This window comes from Rhinoderma darwinii, chromosome 6, assembly GCF_050947455.1.
Source record: "Rhinoderma darwinii isolate aRhiDar2 chromosome 6, aRhiDar2.hap1, whole genome shotgun sequence".
Classification (NCBI taxonomy): Eukaryota; Metazoa; Chordata; class Amphibia; order Anura; family Rhinodermatidae; genus Rhinoderma; species Rhinoderma darwinii.
The window spans coordinates 145662684-145684062 of NC_134692.1; the positions used below are offsets into that span (position 1 = coordinate 145662684).

Consider the following 21379-nt stretch of genomic DNA (forward strand, 5'->3'; position numbering starts at 1 on the left):
TGTATGCATGGTGTATATATGGTGTGTGTGTGTATGCATGGTGTATATATGGTGTGTGTGTATGCATGGTGTATATATGGTGTGTGTGTGTATGCATGGTGTATATATGGTGTGTGTGTGTATGCATGGTGTATATATGGTGTGTGTGTGTGTGTGTATGCATGGTGTATATATGGTGTGTGTGTATGCATGGTGTATATATGGTGTGTGTGTGTGTGTATGCATGGTGTATATATGGTGTGTGTGTATGCATGGTGTATATATGGTGTGTGTGTGTGTGTATGCATGGTGTATATATGGTGTGTGTGTATGCATGGTGTATATATGGTGTGTGTGTGTATGGATGGTGTATATATGGTGTGTGTGTATGCATGGTGTATATATGGTGTGTGTGTGTATGCATGGTGTATATATGGTGTGTGTGTATGCATGGTGTATATATGGTGTGTGTGTGTGTATGGATGGTGTATATATGGTGTGTGTGTGTATGCATGGTGTATATATGGTGTGTGTGTATGCATGGTGTATATATGGTGTGTGTGTGTGTGTGTGTATGCATGGTGTATATATGGTGTGTGTGTATGCATGGTGTATATATGGTGTGTGTGTATGCATGGTGTATATATGGTGTGTGTGTATGAATGGTGTATATATGGTGTGTGTGTATGCATGGTGTATATATGGTGTGTGTGTATGCATGGTGTATATATGGTGTGTGTGTATGGATGGTGTATATATGGTGTTTGTATGCATGGTGTATATATGGTGTGTGTGTATGCATGGTGTATATATGGTGTGTGTGTGTGTATGCATGGTGTATATATGGTGTGTGTATGCATGGTGTATATATGGTGTGTGTGTGTATGCATGGTGTATATATGGTGTGTGTGTATGCATGGTGTATATATGGTGTGTGTGTGTATGCATGGTGTATATATGGTGTGTGTGTGTATGCATGGTGTATATATGGTGTGTGTGTGTGTATGCATGGTGTATATATGGTGTGTGTGTATGCATGGTGTATATATGGTGTGTGTGTGTATGGATGGTGTATATATGGTGTGTGTGTATGCATGGTGTATATATGGTGTGTGTGTGTATGCATGGTGTATATATGGTGTGTGTGTATGCATGGTGTATATATGGTGTGTGTGTATGCATGGTGTATATATGGTGTGTGTGTGTATGCATGGTGTATATATGGTGTGTGTGTATGGATGGTGTATATATGGTGTTTGTATGCATGGTGTATATATGGTGTGTGTGTATGCATGGTGTATATATGGTGTGTGTGTATGCATAGTGTATATATGGTGTGTGTATGCATGGTGTATATATGGTGTGTGTGTGTATGCATGGTGTATATATGGTGTGTGTGTGTATGCATGGTGTATATATGGTGTGTGTGTGTGTATGCATGGTGTATATATGGTGTGTGTGTGTGTGTATGCATGGTGTATATATGGTGTGTGTATGCATGGTGTATATATGGTGTGTGTGTGTATGCATGGTGTATATATGGTGTGTGTGTGTATGCATGGTGTATATATGGTGTGTGTGTGTGCATGGTGTATATATGGTGTGTGTGTATGGATGGTGTATATATGGTGTGTGTGTGTGTATGCATGGTGTATATATGGTGTGTGTGTGTATGCATGGTGTATATATGGTGTGTGTGTATGCATGGTGTATATATGGTGTGTGTGTGTATGCATGGTGTATATATGGTGTGTGTGTGTGTGTGTGTATGCATGGTGTATATATGGTGTGTGTATGCATGGTGTATATATGGTGTGTGTGTATGCATGGTGTATATATGGTGTGTGTGTATGCATGGTGTATATATGGTGTGTGTGTATGCATGGTGTATATATGGTGTGTGTGTGTGTATGCATGGTGTATATATGGTGTGTGTGTATGCATGGTGTATATATGGTGTGTGTGTGTGTATGCATGGTGTATATATGGTGTGTGTGTATGCATGGTGTATATATGGTGTGTGTGTGTGTATGCATGGTGTATATATGGTGTGTGTATGCATGGTGTATGTATGGTGTGTGTGTATGCATGGTGTATATATGGTGTGTGTGTGTATGCATGGTGTATATATGGTGTGTGTGTATGCATGGTGTATATATGGTGTGTGTGTATGCATGGTGTATATATGGTGTGTGTGTGTGTATGGATGGTGTATATATGGTGTGTGTGTGTATGCATGGTGTATATATGGTGTGTGTGTATGCATGGTGTATATATGGTGTGTGTGTGTGTGTGTATGCATGGTGTATATATGGTGTGTGTGTATGCATGGTGTATATATGGTGTGTGTGTATGCATGGTGTATATATGGTGTGTGTGTATGCATGGTGTATATATGGTGTGTGTGTATGGATGGTGTATATATGGTGTTTGTATGCATGGTGTATATATGGTGTGTGTGTATGCATGGTGTATATATGGTGTGTGTGTGTGTATGCATGGTGTATATATGGTGTGTGTATGCATGGTGTATATATGGTGTGTGTGTGTATGCATGGTGTATATATGGTGTGTGTGTATGCATGGTGTATATATGGTGTGTGTGTGTATGCATGGTGTATATATGGTGTGTGTGTGTATGCATGGTGTATATATGGTGTGTGTGTGTGTATGCATGGTGTATATATGGTGTGTGTGTATGCATGGTGTATATATGGTGTGTGTGTGTGTGTATGCATGGTGTATATATGGTGTGTGTGTATGCATGGTGTATATATGGTGTGTGTGTGTGTGTATGCATGGTGTATATATGGTGTGTGTGTATGCATGGTGTATATATGGTGTGTGTGTGTATGGATGGTGTATATATGGTGTGTGTGTATGCATGGTGTATATATGGTGTGTGTGTGTATGCATGGTGTATATATGGTGTGTGTGTATGCATGGTGTATATATGGTGTGTGTGTGTGTATGGATGGTGTATATATGGTGTGTGTGTGTATGCATGGTGTATATATGGTGTGTGTGTATGCATGGTGTATATATGGTGTGTGTGTGTGTGTGTGTATGCATGGTGTATATATGGTGTGTGTGTATGCATGGTGTATATATGGTGTGTGTGTATGCATGGTGTATATATGGTGTGTGTGTATGAATGGTGTATATATGGTGTGTGTGTATGCATGGTGTATATATGGTGTGTGTGTATGCATGGTGTATATATGGTGTGTGTGTATGGATGGTGTATATATGGTGTTTGTATGCATGGTGTATATATGGTGTGTGTGTATGCATGGTGTATATATGGTGTGTGTGTGTGTATGCATGGTGTATATATGGTGTGTGTATGCATGGTGTATATATGGTGTGTGTGTGTATGCATGGTGTATATATGGTGTGTGTGTATGCATGGTGTATATATGGTGTGTGTGTGTATGCATGGTGTATATATGGTGTGTGTGTGTATGCATGGTGTATATATGGTGTGTGTGTGTGTATGCATGGTGTATATATGGTGTGTGTGTATGCATGGTGTATATATGGTGTGTGTGTGTATGGATGGTGTATATATGGTGTGTGTGTATGCATGGTGTATATATGGTGTGTGTGTGTATGCATGGTGTATATATGGTGTGTGTGTATGGATGGTGTATATATGGTGTTTGTATGCATGGTGTATATATGGTGTGTGTATGCATGGTGTATATATGGTGTGTGTGTATGCATGGTGTATATATGGTGTGTGTATGCATGGTGTATATATGGTGTGTGTGTGTATGCATGGTGTATATATGGTGTGTGTGTGTATGCATGGTGTATATATGGTGTGTGTGTATGCATGGTGTATATATGGTGTGTGTGTATGCATGGTGTATATATGGTGTGTGTGTGTATGCATGGTGTATATATGGTGTGTGTGTATGGATGGTGTATATATGGTGTTTGTATGCATGGTGTATATATGGTGTGTGTGTATGCATGGTGTATATATGGTGTGTGTGTATGCATAGTGTATATATGGTGTGTGTATGCATGGTGTATATATGGTGTGTGTGTGTATGCATGGTGTATATATGGTGTGTGTGTGTATGCATGGTGTATATATGGTGTGTGTGTGTGTATGCATGGTGTATATATGGTGTGTGTGTGTGTGTATGCATGGTGTATATATGGTGTGTGTATGCATGGTGTATATATGGTGTGTGTGTGTATGCATGGTGTATATATGGTGTGTGTGTGTATGCATGGTGTATATATGGTGTGTGTGTGTGCATGGTGTATATATGGTGTGTGTGTATGGATGGTGTATATATGGTGTGTGTGTGTGTATGCATGGTGTATATATGGTGTGTGTGTGTATGCATGGTGTATATATGGTGTGTGTGTATGCATGGTGTATATATGGTGTGTGTGTGTATGCATGGTGTATATATGGTGTGTGTGTGTGTGTGTGTGTATGCATGGTGTATATATGGTGTGTGTATGCATGGTGTATATATGGTGTGTGTGTATGCATGGTGTATATATGGTGTGTGTGTATGCATGGTGTATATATGGTGTGTGTGTATGCATGGTGTATATATGGTGTGTGTGTGTATGCATGGTGTATATATGGTGTGTGTGTATGCATGGTGTATATATGGTGTGCGTAGATCTAGATGCATGAAGAGTAAGTACTCTGGCAGGAGACATGCTGCATCTTACATTAGTTGACCACGGTTCACATTGTGAGCAGGAAGTTCATACCCCGGTTAATAAATGACTTGCAGTCCGGCTAGAAGTGATAGGGATGCGTCATTGTGTCCCATTGGAACAGTTTTACTGTCTGTAGGTTAAGAAGAAGAGGAGGCAGAGAGGGGGCTCAGGACTGCAGGGACACGTCACCCGGGGCCATTCATAGTGTTTATCCATGGACACACAGGTCAGTGTAGGAGCTGTATACAAAATACGAGAGGTTCCAATGGTGTATAGAGCCCTCAATGCAATCACAAATCAGTAGAACTCATCTTTGGACGTTCACCTTTGGTTTCAGGCCTTACACAATCTTCTTATACATCTGCCTCTATTCAGCTGCTATATACTGTCTATGGAGAGCGGGGCCAATATACCGGAGTCTCTATTCAGCTGCTATATACTGCCTATGGAGAGCGGGGCCAATATACCGGAGTCTCTATTCAGCTGCTATATACTGCCTATGGAGAGCGGGGCCAATACACCGGCGCCTCTATTCAGCTGCTATATACTGTCTATGGAGAGCGGGGCCAATACACCGGCGCCTCTATTCAGCTGCTATATACTGTCTATGAAGAGCGGGGCCAATATACCGGCTCCTCTATTCAGCTGCTATATACTGTGTATGGAGAGCGGGGCCAATATACCGGCGCCTCTATTCAGCTGCTATATACTGTCTATGGAGGGCGGGGCCAATATACCGGCGCCTCTATTCAGCTGCTATATACTGCCTATGAAGAGCGGGGCCAATATACCGGCGCCTCTATTCAGCTGCTATATACTGTCTATGGAGAGCGGGGCCAATATACCGGCGCCTCTATTCAGCTGCTATATACTGCCTATGGAGAGCAGGGCCAATATACCGGCTCCTCTATTCAGCTGCTATATACTGTCTATGTAGAGCGGGGCCAATATACCGGCGCCTCTATTCAGCTGCTATATACTGTCTATGGAGAGCGGGGCCAATATACCGGCGCCTCTATTCAGCTGCTATATACTACCTATGGAGAGCGGGGCCAATATACCGGCGCCTCTATTCAGCTGCTATATACTGTCTATGGAGAGCGGGGCCAATACACCGGCTCCTCTATTCAGCTGTTATATACTGTCTATGAAGAGCGGGGCCAATATACCGGCGCCTCTATTCAGCTGCTATATACTGTCTATGGAGGGCGGGGCCAATATACCGGCTCCTCTATTCAGCTGCTATATACTGTGTATGGAGAGCGGGGCCAATATACCGGCGCCTCTATTCAGCTGCTATATACTGTCTATGGAGGGCGGGGCCAATATACCGGCGCCTCTATTCAGCTGCTATATACTGCCTATGAAGAGCGGGGCCAATATACCGGCGCCTCTATTCAGCTGCTATATACTGTCTATGGAGAGCGGGGCCAATATACCGGCGCCTCTATTCAGCTGCTATATACTGCCTATGGAGAGCAGGGCCAATATACCGGCTCCTCTATTCAGCTGCTATATACTGTCTATGTAGAGCGGGGCCAATATACCGGCGCCTCTATTCAGCTGCTATATACTGTCTATGGAGAGCGGGGCCAATATACCGGCGCCTCTATTCAGCTGCTATATACTACCTATGGAGAGCGGGGCCAATATACCGGCGCCTCTATTCAGCTGCTATATACTGTCTATGGAGAGCGGGGCCAATACACCGGCTCCTCTATTCAGCTGTTATATACTGTCTATGAAGAGCGGGGCCAATATACCGGCGCCTCTATTCAGCTGCTATATACTGTCTATGGAGTGCGGGGCCAATATACCGGCGCCTCTATTCAGCTGCTATATACTGTCTATGGAGAGTGGGGCCAATACACCGGCGCCTCTATTCAGCTGCTATATACTGTCTATGGAGGGCGGGGCCAATATACCGGCGCCTCTATTCAGCTGCTATATACTGTCTATGGAGAGCGGGGCCAATATACCGGCGCCTCTATTCAGCTGCTATATACTGCCTATGGAGAGCGGGGCCAATATACCGGCTCCTCTATTCAGCTGCTATATACTGCCTATGGAGAGCGGGGCCAATATACCGGCTCCTCTATTCAGCTGCTATATACTGTCTATGTAGAGCGGGGCCAATATACCGGCGCCTCTATTCAGCTGCTATATACTACCTATGGAGAGCGGGGCCAATATACCGGCGCCTCTATTCAGCTGCTATATACTGTCTATGGAGAGCGGGGCCAATACACCGGCGCCTCTATTCAGCTGCTATATACTGTCTATGGAGGGCGGGGCCAATATACCGGAGTCTCTATTCAGCTGCTATATACTGTGTATGGAGGGCGGGGCCAATACACCGGCGCCTCTATTCAGCTGCTATATACTGTCTATGGAGAGCGGGGCCACTATACCGGCGCCTCTATTCAGCTGCTATATACTGCCTATGGAGAGCGGGGCCAATACACCGGCGCCTCTATTCAGCTGCTATATACTGTCTATGGAGGGCGGGGCCAATATACCGGAGTCTCTATTCAGCTGCTATATACTACCTATGGAGAGCGGGGCCAATATACCGACGCCTCTATTCAGCTGCTATATACTGTCTATGGAGAGCGGGGCCAATATACCGGCGCCTCTATTCAGCTGCTATATACTGTGTATGGAGGGCGGGGCCAATACACCGGCGCCTCTATTCAGCTGCTATATACTGTCTATGGAGAGCGGGGCCAATATACCGGCGCCTCTATTCAGCTGCTATATACTGTCTATGGAGAGCGGGGCCAATATACCGGCGCCTCTATTCAGCTGCTATATACTACCTATGGAGAGCGGGGCCAATATACCGGCGCCTCTATTCAGCTGCTATATACTGTCTATGGAGAGCGGGGCCAATATACCGGCGCCTCTATTCAGCTGCTATATACTGTCTATGGAGAGCGGGGCCAATATACCGGAGTCTCTATTCAGCTGCTATATACTACCTATGGAGAGCGGGGCCAATATACCGGCGCCTCTATTCAGCTGCTATATACTGTCTATGGAGAGCGGGGCCAATATACTGGCGCCTCTATTCAGCTGCTATATACTGTCTATGGAGAGCGGGGCCAATATACCGGCGCCTCTATTCAGCTGCTATATACTGTCTATGGAGAGCGGGGCCAATATACCGGCGCCTCTATTCAGCTGCTATATACTGTCTATGGAGAGCGGGGCCAATATACCGGCGCCTCTATTCAGCTGCTATATACTGTCTATGGAGAGCGGGGCCAATATACCGGCGCCTCTATTCAGCTGCTATATACAGTCTATAGAGAGCGGGGCCAATATACCGGCGCCTCTATTCAGCTGATATATACTGTCTATGGAGAGCGGGGCCAATACACCGGCGCCTCTATTCAGCTGCTATATACTGTCTATGGAGAGCGGGGCCAATACACCGGCGCCTCTATTCAGCTGCTATATACTGTCTATGGAGAGCGGGGCCAATATACCGGCGCCTCTATTCAGCTGCTATATACTGTCTATGGAGAGCGGGGCCAATACACCGGCGCCTCTATTCAGCTGCTATATACTGTCTATGGAGAGCGGGGCCAATACACCGGCGCCTCTATTCAGCTGATATATACTGTCTATGGAGAGCGGGGCCAATATACCGGCGCCTCTATTCAGCTGGTGGAGTCGGGGATGGATTTCCCGGCTGTTCTTTCATATTTTCCAAATCATTTCCATGTATAGATGAAAGAGTTAGGCCTCATTCACACGACAGGGTCCGAGTGTCGGCCGGGAAAATCGGCCGTTTTTGGCCGATTTTCCCGGCCGGTTTGCATCCGATTTGCATCCGTTCCGATTCCGTTCCGGGCCGAGTTGCCGTTTTTAACGGCCGATTTGGACCCGATTTGCATCCGTTTTTTTCCCTGTCCGTTTTAAAATCGGATGAATTTCATTTAAATTTGTTGCCACACACAGCCCTTTGTAGATAATGCCACAGCCCCCCTGGTAGGTAATGCCACCCAGCCCCCTGTTGGTGATGCCACACAGCCCCCTGTTAGTGATGCCACACAGCCCCCTGTTGGTGATGCCACACAGCCCCCTGTAGGTAATGCCACCCAGCCCCCTGCAGGCGATGCCACCCAGCCCCCTGTAGGTAATGCCACCCAGCTCCCTGTAGGTAATGCCACCCAGCCCCCTGTAGGTAATGCCACCCAGCCCCCTGTAGGTAATGCCACCCAGCCCCCTGTAGGTAATGCCACCCAGCCCCCTGTAGGTGATGCCACCCAGCCCCCTGTAGGTGATGCCCCCAAGTCCCCTGAAGGTGATCCCACACAGCCCCCTGTAGGTTGCACCCATCCCCCCCCCCTTCCAGGAGTAGTCACTGACTTCAATGTCCATATATGGACAGTGTAGTCACTGACTTCTCCTGAAGAGGAATTCCCTGCCACAGGTCGGGAATTCCGCTTCAGAAGTGAGTGACGTCACTGTGTCCATATATGGACAGTGTAGTCACTCACTTCTCCTGTAGCGGAATCCCCGGCCATAGAGTCAGGGATTCCGCTGCAGAAGTACGTGACTTTGCTGTGTCCATATATGGACAGTGTAGTCACTCACTTCTCCTGTAGCGGCATCCCCGGCCATAGAGTCGGGGATTCCGCTGCAGAAGTGAGTGACTTCGCTGTGTCCATATCTGGACAGTGTAGTCACGCACTTCTCCTGTAGCGGAATCTCCAATCCCCGGCCGGGGATTGGGGAATCCGACTCCTACAGCGAGCAATAAAAAACCCTCCTCCTCCTCACATGCACTCTGCACTGTGAGGAGGAGGAGAGAGAGTGCGCGAGCGACGGTAGACCCGGCCATCACTCGGGACACATTCCGGTGATGGCCGGGTATTACCCGGCCCCATAGACTTCTATGGGAGCCGGGCGGCCGGGCACCCGGCCGAAAATAGAGCATGTCCTATTTTTTGACGGCCGGTTTTCCCGGCCGTCAAAAAATCGGTTGTGTGAATAGCCCCATTAGGGGTCTATTATTCCTAATGCAGCCGGGTGCCGGCCGATTTATGAACGGCCGGCACCCGGCCGGGAAACCCTGTCGTGTGAATCCCGCCTTAAACTGTTATAGGAGAATGAGAGAGAAACGGCGCAGTCCCACAATATACAAGGACTTTCAGTATAATATAAAGGGAGTGTTCCACTAATAGACGGGAATGGTATGCCATAAAAGTAGGATTAATAGGGGTTAAATTACAGTAATATATACAGTAATATACACCATATATACATTACACACACGCACACACACACACACACACACACACACGCACACACACGCACACCATATATGCATTACACACACACACGCACGCACACACACACACACACACACACACACACACACACACACACACCATGTATACATTACATACAAACATACACACCATGTATACATTACACACACACACACACACACACACACACACACACACACGCACCATGTATACATTACACACACACACACACACACACACACACACACCATATACGTATTACTTAGATACATACATACACACCATATATAAATTGCATTTATTACTATAATCACAACTAACTAATACAGCACATAGGGTCTCAGTTATTGATCACCCATGTGGGGGTCACTTTTTATTAAAACGAATGTAAGACCAAGCTACTGAAGCAGAGGTTAGACCCCCTACCCATAATGCTTTATGGTTTATTTAACTAACATAAGGGTATGTTCACACAGCAGCGTCCGTAACGGCCGAAATTACGGGGCTGTTTCCAGGAGAAAACAGCCCCGTCATTTCAGCCGTAACGGCATGTGCAGGCGCTTGAAAACAGCTCCATTTACGTCTGAAGAAGTGACATGACACTTCTTTGGCGCGGGTGTCTATTTACGCGCCGTCTCTTGACAGCGACGCGTAAATATACGCCTCGTGTGAACAGACAAATGTCAGCCCATTGCTTTCAATGGGCAGATGTTTGTCAACGCTTTCAAGCCGTAATTTCGGAAGAAATTCCAGGCGTAAAACACCCGAATTACGTCCGTAAATAAGCCGTGTGAACATACCCTAACAGGAAAAGCCGAATATAATGAAAAATAGTTCTTCGATATTTTGTTAATAATCTAAAAATAATATTATATACTGATACCACATATATGTACACTGCAATATTATATACTGATACTACATATATATATATACACTCCAATATTATATACTGATACTACATATGTGTACACTGCAATATTATATACTGATACCACATATATGTACACTGCAATATTATATACTGATACTACATATATGTACACTGCAATATTATATACTGATACTACATATATGTACACTGCAATATTATATACTGATACTACATATATGTACACTGCAATATTATATACTGATACCACATATATGTACACTCCAATATTATATACTGATACTACATATATGTACACTGCAATATTATATACTGATACTACATATATGTACACTCCAATATTATATACTGATATTACATATATGTACACTCCAATATTATATACTGATACTACATATATGTACACTGCAATATTATATACTGATACTACATATATATACACTGCAATATTATATACTGATACCACATATATGTACACTCCAATATTATATACTGATACTACATATATGTACACTGCAATATTATATACTGATACCACATATATATACACTCCAATATTATATACTGATACTACATATATATACACTCCAATATTATATACTGATACTACATATATGTACACTGCAATATTATATACTGATACTACATATGTGTACACTCCAATATTATATACTGATACTACATGTATGTACACTGCAATATTATATACTGATACTACATATATGTACACTGCAATATTATATACTGATACTACATATATGTACACTGCAATATTATATACTGATACCACATATATGTACACTCCAATATTATATACTGATACTACATATATGTACACTGCAATATTATATACTGATACCACATATATGTACACTCCAATATTATATACTGATACTACATATATGTACACTCCAATATTATATACTGATACTGCATATATGTACACTGCAATATTATATACTGATACTACATATATATACACTGCAATATTATATACTGATACTACATATATGTACACTGCAATATTATATACTGATACTACATATATGTACACTGCAATATTATATACCGATACCACATATATGTACACTCCAATATTATATACTGATACCACATATATATACACTCCAATATTATATACTGATACTACATATATGTACACTGCAATATTATATACTGATACTACATATATGTACACTCCAATATTATATACTGATACCACATATATATACACTCCAATATTATATACTGATACTACATATATGTACACTCCAATATTATATACTGATACTACATATATGTACACTCCAATATTATATACTGATACTACATATATGTACACTGCAATATTATATACTGATACTACATATATGTACACTCCAATATTATATACTGATGCTACATATATATACACTCCAATATTATATACTGATACTACATATGTGTACACTGCAATATTATATACTTATCCTACATATATGTACACGCCAATATTATATACTGATACTACATATATGTACACTCCAATATTATATACTGATACTACATATATGTACCCTCCAATATTATATACTGATACTACATATATATACACTCCAATATTATATACTGATACCACATATATGTACACTCCAATATTATATACTGATATTACATATATATACACTCCAATATTATATACTGATACTACATATATGTACACTGCAATATTATATACTGATACTACATATATGTACACTGCAATATTATATACTGATACTACATATATGTACACTCCAATATTATATACTGATACCACATATATATACACTCCAATATTATATACTGATACTACATATATGTACACTGCAATATTATATACTGATACTACATATATGTACACTCCAATATTATATACTGATACTACATATATGTACACTGCAATATTATATACTGATATTACATATATGTACACTCCAATATTATATACTGATACCACATATATGTACACTGCAATATTATATACTGATACTACATATATGTACACTGCAATATTATATACTGATACTACATATATGTACACTCCAATATTATATACTGATACTACATATATGTACACTGCAATATTATATACTGATACTACATATATGTACACTGCAATATTATATACTGATACTACATATATGTACACTGCAATATTATATACTGATACTACATATATGTACACTCCAATATTATATACTGATACCACATATATGTACACTCCAATATTATATACTGATACTACATATATGTACACTCCAATATTATATACTGATCCTACATATATGTACACTGCAATATTATATACTGATCCTACATATATGTACACTGCAATATTATATACTGATCCTACATATATGTACACTCCAATATTATATACTGATACCACATATATGTACACTCCAATATTATATACTGATACCACATATATGTACACTCCAATATTATATACTGATACTACATATATGTACACTCCAATATTATATACTGATACTACATATATATACACTCCAATATTATATACTGATCCTACATATATGTACACTCCAATATTATATACTGATACCACATATATGTACACTGCAATATTATATACTGATACCACATATATGTACACTCCAATATTATATACTGATACTACATATATGTACACTCCAATATTATATACTGATACTACATATATGTACACTGCAATATTATATACTGATACTACATATATGTACACTCCAATATTATATACTGATACTACATATATGTACACTCAAATATTATATACTGATACTACATATATGTACACTGCAATATTATATACTGATACCACATATATATACACTCCAATATTATATACTGATACTACATATATGTACACTCCAATATTATATACTGATACTACATATATGTACACTCCAATATTATATACTGATACTACATATATGTACACTGCAATATTATATACTGATACTACATATATACACTGCAATATTATATACTGATACTACATATATACACTGCAATATTATATACTGATACTACATATATGTACACTCCAATATTATATACTGATACTACATATATGTACACTGCAATATTATATACTGATACTACATATATGTACACTGCAATATTATATACTGATACTACATATATGTACACTCCAATATTATATACTGATACTACATATATGTACACTCCAATATTATATACTGATACTACATATATGTACACTGCAATATTATATACTGATACTACATATATGTACACTGCAATATTATATACTGATACTACATATATGTACACTCCAATATTATATACTGATAATACATATATGTACAGTGCAATATTATATACTGATACTACATATATGTACACTGCAATATTATATACTGATACCACATATATGTACACTGCAATATTATATACTGATACTACATATATGTTCACTGCAATATTATATACTGATACTACATATATGTACACTGCAATATTATATACTGATACCACATATATGTACACTGCAATATTATATACTGATACTACATATATGTTCACTGCAATATTATATACTGATACTACATATATGTACACTCCAATATTATATACTGATACTACATATATGTACACTGCAATATTATATACTGATACTACATATATGTACACTCCAATATTATATACTGATACTACATACATGTACACTGCAATATTATATACTGATACTACATATATGTACACTCCAATATTATATACTGATACTACATATATGTACACTGCAATATTATATACTGATACTACATATATACACTGCAATATTATATACTGATACTACATATATGTACACTGCAATATTATATACTGATACTACATATATGTACACTGCAATATTATATACTGATACTACATATATACACTGCAATATTATATACTGATACTACATATATGTACACACCAATATTATATACTGATACTACATATATGTACACTCCAATATTATATACTGATACTACATATATGTACACTGCAATATTATATACTGATACTACATATATGTACACTGCAATATTATATACTGATACTACATATATGTACACTGCAATATTATATACTGATACTACATATATGTACACTCCAATATTATATACTGATACCACATATATGTACACTGCAATATTATATACTGATACTACATATATGTACACTCCAATATTATATACTGATACTACATATATATACACTGCAATATTATATACTGATACTACATATATGTACACTGCAATATTATATACTGATACTACATATATATACACTGCAATATTATATACTGATACTACATATATGTACACTGCAATATTATATACTGATACTACATATATGTACACTGCAATATTATATACTGATACTACATATATGTACACTGCAATATTATATACTGATACTACATATATGTACACTGCAATATTATATACTGATACTACATATATGTACACTGCAATATTATATACTGATACTACATATATGTACACTCCAATATTATATACTGATTCTACATATATGTACACTCCAATATTATATACTGATACTACATATATGTACACTGCAATATTATATACTGATACCACATATATGTACACTGCAATATTATATACTGATACTACATATATGTTCACTGCAATATTATATACTGATACTACATATATGTACACTCCAATATTATATACTGATACTACATATATGTACACTCCAATATTATATACTGATACTACATATATACACTGCAATATTATATAATGATACTACATATATGTACACTGCAATATTATATACTGATACTACATATATGTACACTGCAATATTATATTCTGATACTACATATATACACTGCAATATTATATACTGATACTACATATATGTACACTGCAATATTATATACTGATACTACATATATGTACACTCCAATATTATATACTGATACTACATATATGTACACTGCAATATTATATACTGATACTACATATATGTACACTGCAATATTATATACTGATACTACATATATGTACACTCCAATATTATATACTGATACTACATATATGTACACTGCAATATTATATACTGATACTACATATATGTACACTGCAATATTATATACTGATACTACATATATGTACACTGCAATATTATATACTGATACTACATATATGTACACTGCAATATTATATACTGATACTACATATATGTACACTGCAATATTATATACTGATACTACATATATGTACACTGCAATATTATATACTGATACTACATATATGTACACTCCAATATTATATACTGATACTACATATATGTACACTCCAATATTATATACTGATACTACATATATGTACACTGCAATATTATATACTGATACCACATATATGTACACTGCAATATTATATACTGATACTACATATATGTTCACTGCAATATTATATACTTATACTACATATATGTACACTCCAATATTATATACTGATACTACATATATGTACACTCCAATATTATATACTGATACTACATATATACACTGCAATATTATATAATGATACTACATATATGTACACTGCAATATTATATACTGATACTACATATATGTACACTGCAATATTATATACTGATACTACATATATACACTGCAATATTATATACTGATACTACATATATGTACACTGCAATATTATATACTGATACCACATATATGTACACTGCAATATTATATACTGATACTACATATATGTACACTCCAATATTATATACTGATACCACATATATGTACACTGCAATATTATATACTGATACTACATATGTGTACACTCCAATATTATATACTGATACCACATATATGTACACTCCAATATTATATACTGATACTACATATATGTACACTCCAATATTATATACTGATACTACATATATGTACACTGCAATATTATATACTGATACTACATACATGTACACTCCAATGTTATATACTGATACTACATATATGTACACTCCAATATTATATACTGATACTACATATATGTACACTGCAATATTATATACTGATACTACATATATGTACACTGCAATATTATATACTTATACTACATGTATGTACACTGCAATATTATATACTGATCCTACATATATGTACACTGCAATATTATATACTGATACTACATATATGTACACTCCAATATTATATACTGATACTACATATATGTACACACCAATATTATATACTGATACTACATATATGTACACTGCAATATTATATACTGATACTACATATATATACACTGCAATATTATATACTGATACTACATATATGTACACTCCAATATTATATACTGATACTACATATATGTACACTGCAATATTATATACTGATACTACATATATGTACACTGCAATATTATATACTGATACTACATATATGTACACTGCAATATTATATACTGATACTACATACATGTACACTCCAATATTATATACTGATACTACATATATGTACACTGCAATATTATATACTTATACTACATGTATGTACACTGCAATATTATATACTGATACTACATATATGTACACTGCAATATTATATACTTATACTACATGTATGTACACTGCAATATTAAATACTGATACTACATATATGTACACTCCAATATTATATACTTATACTACATGTATGTACACTGCAATATTATATACTGATACTACATATATGTACACTGCAATATTATATACTTATACTACATGTATGTACACTGCAATATTAAATACTGATACTACATATATGTACACTGCAATATTATATACTGATCCTACATATATGTACACTGCAATATTATATACTGATACTACATATATGTACACTGCAATATTATATACTGATACTACATGTATGTACACTGCAATATTATATACTGATACTACATGTACACTCCAATATTATATACTGATACTACATATATGTACACTGCAATATTATATACTGATACTGCATATATGTACACTCCAATATTATATACTGATACTACATATATGTACACTGCAATATTATATACTGATACTACATATATGTACACTGCAATATTATATACTGATACTACATATATGTACACTGCAATATTATATACTGATACTACATATATGTACACTCCAATATTATATACTGATACTACATATATGTACACTGCAATATTATATACTGATACTACATATATGTACACTGCAATATTATATACTGATACTACATATATGTACACTGCAATATTATATACTGATACTACATATATGTACACTGCAATATTATATACTGATACCACATATATGTACACTGCAATATTATATACTGATACTACATATATGTACACTCCAATATTATATACTGATACTACATATATGTACACTGCAATATTATATACTGATACTACATATATGTACACTGCAATATTATATACTGATACTACATATATGTACACTGCAATATTATATACTGATACTACATATATGTACACTGCAATATTATATACTGATACTACATATATGTACACTGCAATATTATATACTGATACTACATATATGTACACTGCAATATTATATACTGATACTACATATATGTACACTCCAATATTATATACTGATACCACATATATGTACACTGCAATATTATATACTGATACTACATATATGTACACTGCAATATTATATACTGATACTACATATATGTACACTGCAATATTATATACTGATACTACATATATACACTGCAATATTATATACTGATACTACATGTACACTCCAATATTATATACTGATACTACATATATGTACACTGCAATATTATATACTGATACTGCATATATGTACACTCCAATATTATATACTGATACTGCATATATGTACACTCCAATATTATATACTGATACTACATATATGTACACTGCAATATTATATACTGATACTACATATATGTACACTGCAATATTATATACTGATACTACATATATGTACACTCCAATATTATATACTGATACCACATATATGTACACTGCAATATTATATACTGATACTACATATATGTACACTGCAATATTATATACTGATACTACATATATGTACACTGCAATATTATATACTGATACTACATATATACACTGCAATATTATATACTGATACTACATATATGTACACTGCAATATTATATACTGATACCACATATATGTACACTGCAATATTATATACTGATACTACATATATGTACACTCCAATATTATATACTGATACCACATATATATACACTCCAATATTATATACTGATACTACATATATGTACACTGCAATATTATATACTGATACTACATATATGTACACTCCAATATTATATACTGATACTACATGTATGTACACTGCAATATTATATACTGATACTACATATATGTACACTGCAATATTATATACTGATACTACATATATGTACACTGCAATATTATATACTGATCCTACATATATGTACACTCCAATATTATATACTGATCCTACATATATGTACACTCCAATATTATATACTGATACTACATATATACACTGCAATATTATATACTGATACTACATATATGTACACTGCAATATTATATACTGATCCTACATATATGTACACTCCAATATTATATACTGATACTACATATATGTACACTCCAATATTATATACTGATACTACATATATGTACACTGCAATATTATATACTGATACTACATATATGTACACTGCAATATTATATACTGATACTACATATATGTACACTGCAATATTATATACTGATACTACATGTATGTACACTCCAATATTATATACTGATACTACATGTATGTACACTGCAATATTATATACTGATACTACATATATGTACACTGCAATATTATATACTGATACTACATATATGTACACTCCAATATTATATACTGATACTACATATATGTACACTCCAATATTATATACTGATACTACATATATGTACACTGCAATATTATATACTGATACCACATATATGTACACTCCAATATTATATACTGATACTACATATATGTACACTGCAATATTATATACTGATACTACATATATGTACACTCCAATATTATATACTGATACTACATGTATGTACACTGCAATATTATATACTGATACTACATGTATGTACACTGCAATATGATATACTGATACTACATATATGTACACTGCAATATTATATACTGATACTACATATATGTACACTGCAATATTATATACTGATACTACATATATGTACACTGCAATATTATATACTGATACTACATATATGTACACTGCAATATTATATACTGATACTACATATATGTACACTGCAATATTATATACTGATACTGCATATATGTACACTCCAATATTATATACTGATACTACATATATGTACACTGCAATATTATATACTGATACTACATATATGTACACTGCAATATTATATACTGATACTGCATATATGTACACTCCAATATTATATACTGATACTACATATATGTACACTCCAATATTATATACTGATACTACATATATGTACACTCCAATATTATATACTGATCCTACATATATGTACACTGCAATATTATATACTGATACTACATATATGTACACTGCAATATTATATACTGATACTACATATATGTACACTGCAATATTATATACTGATACTACATATATATACACTGCAATATTATATACTGATACTACATATATGTACACTCCAATATTATATACTGATACTACATATATGTACACTGCAATATTATATACTGATACTACATATATGTACACTCCAATATTATATACTGATACTACATATATGTACACTGCAATATTATATACTGATACTACATATATATACACTGCAATATTATATACTGATACTACATATATGTACACTGCAATATTATATACTGATACTGCATATATGTACACTGCAATATTATATACTGATACTACATATATGTACACTCCAATATTATATACTGATACTACATATATGTACACTGCAATATTATATACTGATACTACATATATGTACACTCCAATATTATATACTGATACTACATATATGTACACTCCAATATTATATACTGATACCACATATATGTACACTCCAATATGATATACTGATACTACATATATGTACACTCCAATATTATATACTGATACTACATATATGTACACTCCAATATTATATACTGATACTACATATATTACATAGTTACATAGTTACATAGTTAGTACGGCTGAAAAAAGACACATGTCCATCAAGTTCAACCAAGGGAAGGGAAAAGGGAAGGAAAAATTTCTACACATAGGAGCTAATATTTTTTTGTTCTAGGAAATTATCTAACCCTTTTTTAAAGCCATCTACTGTCCCTGCTGTGACCAGCTCCTGCGGTAGACTATTCCATAAATTCACCGTTCTTACTGTAAAGA

At 35.9% G+C, this 21379-nt stretch overlaps 1 protein-coding gene across 1 annotated transcript in view; it reads left to right on the top strand.

Annotated features, from left to right (window-relative positions):
- The first annotated feature begins 4790 nt into the window (after positions 1–4790).
- Positions 4791–21379, top strand: part of LOC142656086 (serine protease 27-like) — a 37649-nt gene continuing 21060 nt past the window's right edge. The window contains exon 1 of the mRNA XM_075830956.1: positions 4791–4900. The gene's annotated coding sequence lies outside the window, so the exon portion shown is untranslated. The remainder of the gene's footprint in view (positions 4901–21379) is intronic.